Source organism: Stigmatopora argus, chromosome 7 (assembly GCF_051989625.1).
Source record: "Stigmatopora argus isolate UIUO_Sarg chromosome 7, RoL_Sarg_1.0, whole genome shotgun sequence".
Lineage (NCBI taxonomy): Eukaryota > Metazoa > Chordata > Actinopteri > Syngnathiformes > Syngnathidae > Stigmatopora > Stigmatopora argus.
In genome coordinates this window covers 19,887,386-19,899,256 of record NC_135393.1, presented here as the reverse complement: position 1 = coordinate 19,899,256, position 11,871 = coordinate 19,887,386, and the positions used below count along the sequence as shown (strand labels likewise).

At 43.4% G+C, this 11,871-nt stretch overlaps 1 protein-coding gene across 1 annotated transcript in view; it reads left to right on the top strand.

The window, feature by feature from the left end:
- The first annotated feature begins 1,386 nt into the window (after positions 1-1,386).
- Positions 1,387-11,871, top strand: part of sorcs3a (sortilin related VPS10 domain containing receptor 3a) — a 96,973-nt gene continuing 86,488 nt past the window's right edge. The window contains exons 1-2 of the mRNA XM_077604404.1: positions 1,387-1,755; positions 3,376-3,514. The gene's annotated coding sequence lies outside the window, so the exon portion shown is untranslated. The remainder of the gene's footprint in view (positions 1,756-3,375; positions 3,515-11,871) is intronic.

Here is an 11,871-nt window from a genome sequence, read left to right as displayed (position 1 = left end):
GGACTCGATGTAATTACGCTACGTAGCCAATCGTAGGACTCGATGCTAATACGCTACGCAGCCAATCGAAGGACTCGATGCTATTACGCTACACAGCCAATCCGAGGACTCGATGTAATTACGCTACGCAGCCAATCCGAGGACTCGATGCAATTACGCTACACAGCCAATCCGAGGACTCGATGCTAATACGCTACGCAGCCAATCGTAGGACTCGATGCTAATACGATACGCAGCCAATCCGAGGACTCGATGCTAATACACTACACAGCCAATCCTAGGACTCGATGTAATTACGCTACGTAGCCAATCGTAGGACTCGATGCTAATACGCTACGGAGCCAATCGAAGGACTCGATGCTATTACGCTACACAGCCAATCCGAGGACTCGATGTAATTACGCTACGCAGCCAATCCGAGGACTCGATGCAATTACGGTACACAGCCAATCCGAGGACTCGATGCAATTACGGTACACAGCCAATCCGAGGACTCGATGTAATTACGCTACGCAGCCAATCCGAGGACTCGATGCAATTACGCTACACAGCCAATCCGAGGACTCGATGCTAATACGGTACGCAGCCAATCGAAGGACTCGATGCTAATACGATACGCAGCCAATCGTAGGACTCGATGCTAATACGCTACGCAGCCAATCGAAGGACTCGATGCTATTACGCTACACAGCCAATCGTAGGACTCGATGCTAATACGCTACGCAGCCAATCGAAGGACTCGATGCTATTACGCTACACAGCCAATCCGAGGACTCGATGTAATTACGATACGCAGCCAATCCGAGGACTCGATGCAATTACGCTACACAGCCAATCCGAGGACTCGATGCTAATACGCTACGCAGCCAATCGAAGGACTCGATGCTAATACGATACGCAGCCAATCGTAGGACTCGATGCTAATACGCTACGCAGCCAATCGAAGGACTCGATGCTATTACGCTACACAGCCAATCCGAGGACTCGATGTAATTACGCTACGCAGCCAATCCGAGGACTCGATGCAATTACGCTACACAGCCAATCCAAGGACTCGATGCTAATACGCTACGCAGCCAATCGTAGGACTCGATGCTAATACGATACACAGCCAATCCTAGGACTCGATGTAATTACGCTACGTAGCCAATCCGAGGACCCGGTGCAATTATGCTACGCAGCCAGTCCTAGGACTCGATGCTAATACGATACGCAGCCAATCGTAGGACTCGATGCTAATACGCTACGCAGCCAATCGTAGGACTCGATGCTAATACGCTACGCAGCCAATCCAAGGACTCGATGTAATTACGCTACGCAGCCAATCCGAGGACTCGATGCAATTACGTTACGCAGCCAATCCTAGGACTCGATGCAATTACGGTACGCAGCTAATCACGATGTGGGCAGAATGTGTACCCATGTACAACTGCTAAGAATGTCACGATATCGACACCCAGAAAGAAAGTTTTAAAAACAGAGCTGCGCTTCTTTTAAGTTGAAATGGCTGTCGGAGTATGAGCAAATAGCAGAACAAGAGGTGAAACGGGGTGAAGTCTTTCCTTTTTCAGATGAGAGTGGTCTGCTCTGCTCTGCAAACATTTCAAAACACTCAGCGAAGCTAAAGTTGTTAGTGAGTTTTCCTACGGCAAAATATGGACGAATTGGAAATTGGACTACCTCAATCGACACATTCAGCAGAAAAGTCATTTGAATGGGAAGGAGAAGTAAGAAGGACCGAAGTGGAAAAATAAGGTAAAATTGAAGTCAGATTCGTGCATGTTCCAGTGACATTTATTATGATGTTTTTTTTTTATGGATATGAATTATTACAGTTTATTATGACTTGATCATTTATGGCAGTGGCTTAACCTTTTTGGAGCCACCAAACCCTACTTTAGTGTAAAATAAAATCTGAGTTTTTCCTCCAAATTCAATATAGGTAAATTTATATATATATATATATATATATATAAAAATTCAACTCTACATCTCATTATACTTGTATAATGACAATAAAAGCATTCAATTCAATAAATTGATTGCAGCACTAATTGCCCAAGCAATGTCACGTGATGGTCTAGGGGGCATGTTATCCTGTATAGACATGATGGGTCCATGTGTCTTGACCTCCGCCCGTGGCAGAGGCTCTACCGAACCCCTGAGACCGACTCACCGACCATCGAACCCAGGTTAAGAATCACTGATTTATGGGTAGTAAAAATGGTGTGATGCTCACAGTGGTCCTCAGGGTACTCAGGGACTTTGTCTGTATACCCAAACATATGAAAAATGAAAGGGAACAATGGCCATTGGGACATTTTGCAATGATGGGGGACCTTTTTCCAAGTACAGACTGTCAGAACGGTGACTACATCATTCTCACGCACATAAATGTATCTTATAAAATCAATTTGAGCTTCTTTGACATCATTCAAAGAAATAATGATTAAATAATAAACCCTCATAAGAAGGCATTTCTGAAATAGTCACAGTGACACCATTACTGATTTAATTAGTAATATTTTGACATTGAACCGTCACCTGTGGTAACCAAACCACAAAAATACCTAATTATCAATAAACGACCTCCCAGAAAAAAACAAAACATGGTGGGCCCATTGACAGATGAATTAGGTAGTAATGTACATTGACATTATATTTCAAAGGCCTTTGACAATGGCTCTGAATGCATTTCAAACTCTTCAAAATGGTTACACTAATATCTTGCCATACATTTGAAGTGGAAATGTTTCACTAGGACTGACAATACATTTAAAGAAGAAATGTGATTGCAAATTTTGAAATAGGTTTGTGTGTAAATTTGCAAAAAAGAGAGAGAGAGCGTCCCGACTACTGTGGAATATTAAAAATATGTACAAAAAGATCTCTTGCCAGGTGTCACCAATTGGCAACCAATGAGGCCTCAAAGGGCCTCAATGCCTTAAAAAAATCCTGGGCCAGCAAGGTTTGGAATTAAAAAGTCAATTTACTTTTTCCCCTACCTGTACTTTGACTTTAAAAAAATCAATTGAATGTGTTTGCAGGGTATTAAATCCGGTAGACTATTTTGTTCTCCTTCTGCAGCCGATAAAACGACATTTCATCATCAATTTAGGCCGTAAATTTGCAAGTTTACCTCTCGTATTATCCTGCAAGTGTCGCCTAGAGAAAGGCTCGTATGTGAGCAATCTGTAAAAATGGAAATAGTTTCTCAAACAAATTGGAAGTGCCGCTTAAAGTGGAATGATATTATTACAGAGTAACTTTACGCCGGTCGAATCGGAGCTGCGAAAATGCATTCAAAGAATGAAGAGGCTACATTTTCATGACTCTGGAGTTTTAAAAGTGTCATCATTTAATTGCTGCTTTCAGGAGAAACTTCCCGGTTTAACCGGTCTGCTGGGAAAAAAAAAACCTGCTGCCACTGTGGGCCTTTACGGAAAAGTTTGGACACGCCTGACCTAAAAGGACATGGAATGAGGACCTAAGATATTGAAGAAACGCCTTCACAGTAAGTGATTTCCTTCTGCTAAAATGATGAGCTAGGATTGTAGGAAAAGTCACGTGTCGATGTGAGCCCTCCGCAATGTCATGTTGTTCTGAAATACCCACAATCCCGCTGAGTGTCAGCGTGCACATGTTCAGATGCGCGCTACATCGTGTAGCGCACCAGGTCACGTGCGTAGTACTGTAATGTACACGACCGGACGACCGTGTACGCTCCGCGCCTGGCACCGCGTGCTCTTTCATGTCGCCGTGTTCCACTTAATGGGATCCCGTCTAATGAGACCTTAACTGGGAGCGCCGCACGGGGCGTCTTTTGACTGCGCTAATGGCCCCCCCCCCCGACTGGCGGACAAAGTGAAACAAAGAGAATTGGACAGCCAGGGCGGGGTGGACAAACAATGCCGCCGTAATTGGACTTGCGCTTTGGAAATACGAAAGGCTGTAGGCTTTGAAAATCAAATGTTTTATATAGGGAAAGAAAAAAAAAAAGAAATTTCTAGCTAATGATCAGGCTGTCACAGCGTTTCAGGGTCTCAATTATTTTCTTCTATTAAACGTAATTACACATTTTAAGAAAGAAAGGCGTACCGTCGCGTTTTTTTTTGGTTGAGGGTTGGTTGAGTGGAGTGAACCGAACGTATGATTTTTTGGGTATCCTTGATGCAATTTTAACCACCACATTTGGAATCATGGTAGCAATTTTCAACGTTTTTTGGAATTAGCATTTCAGTCCAAATATCCGTTAGCCGCTTGGAGCTGGAACACGGCACAATCCAGCATTTTTCTCCTATCTCGCCGCTGGTATATTCAACTGTGGCTAAGAACAATGTGGTTTGATCCAAATAGCTTCTTTATCTGCACGACCATTGCTTTTAGCTTCTCTATCTGCACGACCATTGCTTTTTGTCGGATTCTCGCAGCAACTGCCTTGATACCCTCTTGACAAATGGTTTTATGATGACCACATGATTGATTCCATGAAGGCAAATTGGTCACTGTCACGACGGCTTATGAGTTTGCGAATAGCCGACGTGCGGCGGCTCGACATCCAGCGCCGTCTTGCAGAATCCAATTGACACTCACATTAATATCGCCCCACTGACAATATCAAGGTGTTAATATTCATCTTGCGTGTCCAACTAAGATGCGACGAGCCTCGCAGACCAGCCATATTTTGAGCTATAATTACAGCATTAACGTTAAAATGCGTTTAGTAGGCGACAAAAGCAGACACTCAAGACCGACGCGTACACACACACACACACACACACACACACACACACACACACACACACACACACACACGCACGCAAACACGCACGCAAACACACACATTGAAATACATAAAGCCGGTCTTGCCGGCAATCTGGTTGAGGCAGATGTCTCTTTTTTTTTCTTTTTTTTTGCTGTCCTGGAAAGACTGAACAATTTATTCCGTTTACCGGGCAGTTATGAAAGAGCGTGTGAAGCATTTTTGGCTCAAATGTTTGCATCCAGGTTGTAGGAAAAAAAGCTTCAGAGATGATGAAAGACAGATCAGACATTTACTAAGCCGCCATTGTGAAATTCCTGCCAAACATTTTCCACCATGACCTCCAGTCCCGTTTCTTCTTCTTCGTCTTAAAAGAAAGGATCCATTTCCTCAGGGATGCCGACGCTAGTCATACAAAAATAATGCGACATAAGTTGAGTTTGATTTATTAAGGAACATATTTATATTGTTGTTAATGTACATTCATTTATTCATCTTCCATAGTGCCCATCCTCAAGGTTTTTTGTCCCTTGTTTAGGTTGAACATAATCGATGACACATACAAACACGTAACACAGTTTTAGACAGCATTGTATCGCCATTTTGTTTTTTTTAATAACCTAGCCAGACTTTAAGATGATTGGCCAAGAGGCTCAGAGACGGGAGTTCACATATTGGAATTGGTATTGAGTTCCAGGGAAAGTACTTTGGCAAATTTAGCATTCTTGTTGAAGGCAACTACACAGTCACTTCTAGAGCCAGCCCTTGTTGATCTCTTGGATTTTTTGGGGTACAAAATCCTACAGTCGCGGAGGAGCTTTGTGTTGGAAGATTTTTAAACTAAGGTGGCATCTGGAGTTTGCATCCTCTCCCCAGGCCTGTGTGGGTTTTCTTTGGGTACTTTGGCTTCCTCCTACCTCCCGAAAACATGCAAAAAAGGACACGTTTCTACTTTGTTGTTGTTCTGACCGCGACTGAACTTGTCCAACATCTCCCGTTGGTTATGTTTTGGTCTGATTTGAGTTTCCTTTTGGTCCTTATTAGTTGTTGACGTTTGGGTTCGGCATACATGCAACCCTGTTGCCTAAAATTTGGAGAAAGAGGGGGAAATAAATGAGTCACACAACATGGTCATCAGTTATGAAGATAACTAATGACAGGTGTCTGCTCTCAACAGAATTCAAAATGGCTCTTCACCGCTCTCCACTGTGTGATTTTGTGAAGAAATCATCCTTGTGATGTTTTGAAAATAATGTTATTTTACTCCAGGCATCTCTAAAATAGTAATCTCATCTTTTGTCTGTGTACATGCGAGGCTGTTTGGGGGGAAAAATGCCCTTTACCTTGTATCAGGGGGACGAATAGAGCGCCACGACATAGTAGAAAAGACATCATCCTGCTAATGGAGCTCCAGCACGACAACATATTATTTCTAGCGGAAAGGGCCAGATGGCATAAAAAAAGGGAAAAAAATGCTGCTCACAATTATGTGGCGAGCTCCCGGGACTCCGTGCAAGTAGGAAAAGAACGTCTGCCGTCCAATTTGCCCTAATCACAGACGGCGCTATCGTGCGTTAGCCTCGGTGGACTTTGATTTCTCAAAAGCAGAAAGTGACAAAATGCGTGGAAACGCTTTGAGTGTAAAATCCCAAGATTTTAGCGTCCTCGTCAAGCAAATATTGTAAATAAATAGCCAATTGCACTCAGCAGAATGTGGTTTGGTCTAAGCAAACTCCTGTTTCAAGAAGCTAAAGCTAATTTCCAGGAAATTTCTATTCCCTCCAGTTGATTTTTGGCAGGCTCGTCTCATCCCTCGTACATCGTTCGCGTCGACTCACAATTTCATTTGACGCAGTGTGAGATCTATAATTGATACCGAGGCTCATTGCACTGCAAAAAATGTCATGTCTATACCAGGGGTGGGCAAACTTTTTGATTTGCGGGCCAGAATGGATACTAAAATTTGACAGAGGGGCCGGGCCAGGAGCATTTGGACACGCAATGTAATTTATCAAACCTGGGGATTGAAATATAAGAAAAAAGACACAATTGAAGGTGAAAATGTATTTTCAAATGTACTTTCAACATTAAGAACATATTATTATTCAACGAAAGAAAGCAGTCTTTAAATTGAGAGTGATGAGCGGCATGTTAATGAAGCTACTGTACTGCTGCTGTGCGTACATGTGCAAGTTGCTATTTTTAACACAGTAGAGAAAGTCACATTTCAGTGGGAACTGTGTTGTTGTTCTCCCTTTTTTGCCAGTGCATCAAAATCTGGAGTTACTGTGCCATCTATCGGGGAAACGAGTGTATTGCAGGGGAAAGGGAAATGAATGAGGTCATTGATTTTTACTATAATTTGGACAACGTCGGCAGGCCGGATTAAAAAGCCTAATGGGCCGTATATGGCCCGCGGGCCGTAATTTGGACAACTTCGGCGGGCCGGATTAAAAAGCCTAACGGGCCGTATATGGCCCGCGGTCCGTAATTTGGACAACATCGGCGGGCCGGATTAAAAAGCCTAATGGGCCATATATGGCCCGCGGCCCGTAGTTTGCCCATACCTGTGTTAGCCGCTTCTTCTCCATTTTTCCATGGTGACTTTAGCATATGATTATTCTTTGCTTTCTGATCCAATCAAACAACTGGCCTCCCGAACACGTGACATATATATTTTTTTGTGTATCCTCCGGCTGCTGCCACTTATAGTCCGAAAAATACGCTCGGCATCCTCTCTTGGACTTTCCTGTCGTTGTAACTTCCTAAAATTGTTGACGTCATTTCCCATTTATTTGCCAATGACCCCATTTGTCATCGTTTATGCGCTTCTCGGATGAAATTGTCCATCGCCGAGAAGGGCGTTTAGTGGGATGACGCGACGAGCGTGCGGCTGCCGTCGGATTTCAAGCTCATTTTCAAGCTCAAATGTCACGGATCCTTTGCTTAGACAAGGTGTTCCATCCCCGCACGCATCTGTCGCCGCCATCATAAAAGCAGATCTCACATGAAAGCTAGCTTTGAGGATTTGTCTGCTATTCTGCCTTTCTTTGAAGAGGGCACTTCTTCTCCTGGGTCGGCCAGCGTGAGCGCAACACGGCAATTCCGCCACTCTGCAGTTTCAAAGCTTCTAAACACACACACACACCTTTTTTTTTAATTTTCACCAACTCAAACACACAATATTTGTGCTTTGCTTCATATTTATCGGGAAGATTCCTCTATAGCAAACCGTGTGCAGTTGATTGGTCGCCGGTCTTTTGGTCGCCGGTCTTTTGGTTTGTATTTAGGGAATTTGAGCAACGATTTAAATGGTAATTATCAATAACCTTCCGGGCGACCAAAAGACCGGCAACCAAAAGATCGGCGACCAAAAGACCGTCGACCAATCAACCGTGTACCATAGCAAACGTGGTTCTTTCTCCACCTCGCTTGCCTCTCTTTTTGTTATTGTTTCCATTTTGTTACTGGTTTGTTTGACTTATTTTTGGTGATGAATCAGATGCTATAATGAGCCTGCAAGTATACTGTTAATTTAGTTTGAGGGTCAAGGCACGGCACCCCTCACATACATCAGGCAACTCATTAGGATACTTGATTTAAAAGCTGCCCGATAACGATGTCTCTGTGATATCTCATTTATCTCTGAAGGGGGTTAAGGCAACAATGCATTTATGCATGCAGACCAACAAGCTAGTGTGTGTGTGTGTGTGTGTGTGTGTGTGTGTGTGTGTGTGCGTGTGTGCGTGTATGTTATTCTCTTTCTCTTTTTATTTCCATCCCTCAGATGCTCTATCCCTGGAAATATTGTGTACAGAAGATCTTTGCAAATGAGCTCAAGCCAATTACGGTCACAGAGAAATGCGTCACGTTCATTTGTGCCGTGAAATGTGATTTTTCAGCAATCGTCTCGCGGCCACGTCGTCGAATAGACGGACGATTGTATTTCTTTATTTAACTTGTTCCGACATTTGACCAACAAAAAGAGTAGAGCAAATAGGCGAGATGTTTCCAGAGGACGCGCTCTCCTCACGTAACCGTTATTTTGGGTGTCTGGAAGTTTCTAGCCACTTATTGCGATTTGAGACGGAGCGATTAAAAAGAGAAACACTCCCCCCAGCGATGGCGGCAACGGTCGGCGGAGGCCGCCGTGACCTTGGACGTCGGCTTTAAACGTTTGGGCCGATGCTCTCGCTGACAGGAACGCTATTTAAGTGGTGCGCCGGAATTGCTGCTTTGACAGGAGATTTAGAGTGACTCAGAGCAGAGTGCCAAGCTGGACCAAAAAAAATACATCAAAAACCTGCTCCGCGCTGGACTTTTTCCAGGTCGTGATGAGAATTGCCGTACGTGGAATGGAGAGCACGCTTCTTTCTGTATGTTCCTTCATCGACCGTAGTCAGAGATCAGATAAAAGTATTTTTACATTTGACTTTAGCCAACTGATAGGTTCACCATTAGGCATTCCCAAATGCCGCCGAAAATAAAAAAGACATCTGACTCATAGCTGGGTTCTTGCAAGAGAGAATCGATCCTGACACATCTCTGTCCCAGATCATTCTGATGACTCCATGTCTCTCTTGCTAATTTATTTCAGAAGATTCACAACATTCATCTCAGTTCTCAAAACAATTGTAGGTCTGTCCAATCTTCCCGAGGGAGTGCTGTCAGAAGTCAAAACAATTGACAGTCCTCCGAATCTTCCCAAGAGAGTTTTGATGTCAACCATCTTCAGAAGCCATTGCTTCTCAAAACAATTTACAGTTATCTTGATGTGAACCATAGTCTTGAGAAGTTCAGGTGCAAAAGGGGAGTGACCTTCAAGTTGTTTTGGGTAAAATACTGGAGCGAGCTGATATATATATATATATATATATATATATATCAGCAACACGCTTATTTATTCATGTATTTATTTATTAACCCACTTATTACCTATCTATTTATGTCTAAAATGCCTTTCCTATTTCTGTATTTCTGCAAGCACATTTATAATAATGATAACCCTAACACCAACATTAAAAAAAAAAAAAAAAAGTGCAATGTAGGACTTTACAGTGAGTGTCCACAAGAACAACAACAATATTAGTGGCGATTTGAAAAAAATCTTACACAGAAATTGCGAAGAGGGAACGTCTGGTCATCCGGCTGCAAACTCAGGAAAGCTTTTTGGAGATGGAAGCGTTTCCTGGTTATTCCGCCTCTCATTAGTTTTATTTTGAGGATATCCATTCCATGTTTTGCAGCTTGAAAGGAATCACCCGTGGAGTCCTTTCTTTGCAGCGCCACCATTTCTTGGGCGCTTCTTGGCCAAAAAGTCACCCATCGAGCACAGATGCGAGTCTTTCCCTTGTGCGAAAAAAGGAAAGCGATTGCAAAATAGCTGGTTAAAAGGCAGCTGGCAGTCGACTGCGATTACGCAAATAAGCCTCCGTATAATTCATATCCCTTTTAAAATCCATTAAAAGTCATGGAGTCTGCTAAAAAGGGGCATTATCGATCGTCTTTGCCGTAATTGCTGCCGCGTGAGCTCAAAGGCTTCCTTCAAGGTGACCACTGACGCACGGAGTGGACGAACCGGGCCTTATCGCCGACACGCCAATTTGAGCGGGCGGCGGCGGCGGCGGCGGCTGGCGGGCTTCCGGCGTAAAGCGCCGCTCATTTGACAGCCCCGGAAAATTTTGAAGGATGAGACTTTAAAGTACTAAAAAGAGGAGGTATTCCTCTCAGGCCGCCAAGACATTGTTATTGGTCGCCGCGTGTCATTTTGTCACGCTATTCATTTGAAGTTCAGTCACTGTATAGCAGGGGTGTCAGACTCGGTCGGGTTGGTTCGCGGGCCGCTTTAACGTCAACTTGATTTCACGTGGGCCGGACCATTTTAGATATAATATTTCGATATATTTTTTTAATAAATGGATTAAAAGAACTGGATTAAAAGCCCTGAATATTCCGTTTTTTTATAGATCTAAAACTGTTTATTTTAGCTTTTCTAAAATATATTTTTAGATTTGACAAAATGATTTTTGAACTAAAAACACAGAAAAAATGGATTAAAAATGACAATGATTGATTTAAAAAAGGAAAAAATCAGGAAATTTAATATACATCTATACTCTTCATTTGAATTTGATCCTAAAACAGAAAGTCGCCACTCATGATTGACTTTCCCGGGCCACGCAAAATGATGCGGCAGGCCAGATTTGTCCCCCGGGCCGCCAGTTTGACACTAGTGCCGTATAGTGAACCTTTTTGCTAAAGCACTTCTGGAACCGAATCATTCTGTACTCTAAGTACCATCGGTGAGTCGGATTCCTAGTCCTGTTCCAAAATGTCAAAGCTTTTTTTGTTTGTTTGTGTTTGAAGCATTTTTATGACACTTGAGGAAAGAGAAAGTGAATTGACACGGGCATTGCTGAAATCTTAATGCGCTCGAAGCGTCATTCTCCCTTGCTGAGCTCTTAATGAGGTGATATGGGGAGGAGGTTTTCATAGGTGGATTATTTATTTAAGACAACTGCCCTGAACTCACATCACATCTGGGAGGGAACAAATGATTAATGGGAACCCGAGAAAGCCCTCTGAAGGATGGCCAAGAGAGAGATGGAGAGGCTGTAAAGGCAGAAGGTGAAATGATAACAAAGGACAAGCATCCGATAGTCTGGCCCCCGATCCAACCCCGATCAAGCACCCAAAGACCAGATGCCGTTCAGCGCGGCTGCGTGATATCCCGGATCCCCAAGAGCTGATTTCCAATGCAAAACAGAGAAAGCAAGCCATGCTTTGTTAGAAGATAAGGCTGCTGGCGTGAGAAAGAAAAAGCGCTAGAAATGGGAGTCAAACGGCACAACAAAATGGAAAATCAAGGCTCTGAAAGCATAGAAGATGAAGCGATACACAAGACACTGAAGACTCCTGCTACTTTTAGCACTGTACTGCTACGCTGGGATTGGCTGGCCCCCAAATCGGGCAATGCACTTGGCTGGGATAGGCTTCAAGACCCTGGTGAGGATAAGCCGTTGAATGGAGTGCTGCTTTGGCAGTCACGCTGTAGGAATACAAATAACGGGACATTTTTGGACACATGTTGAAATTGGTGAAGCGGAAAA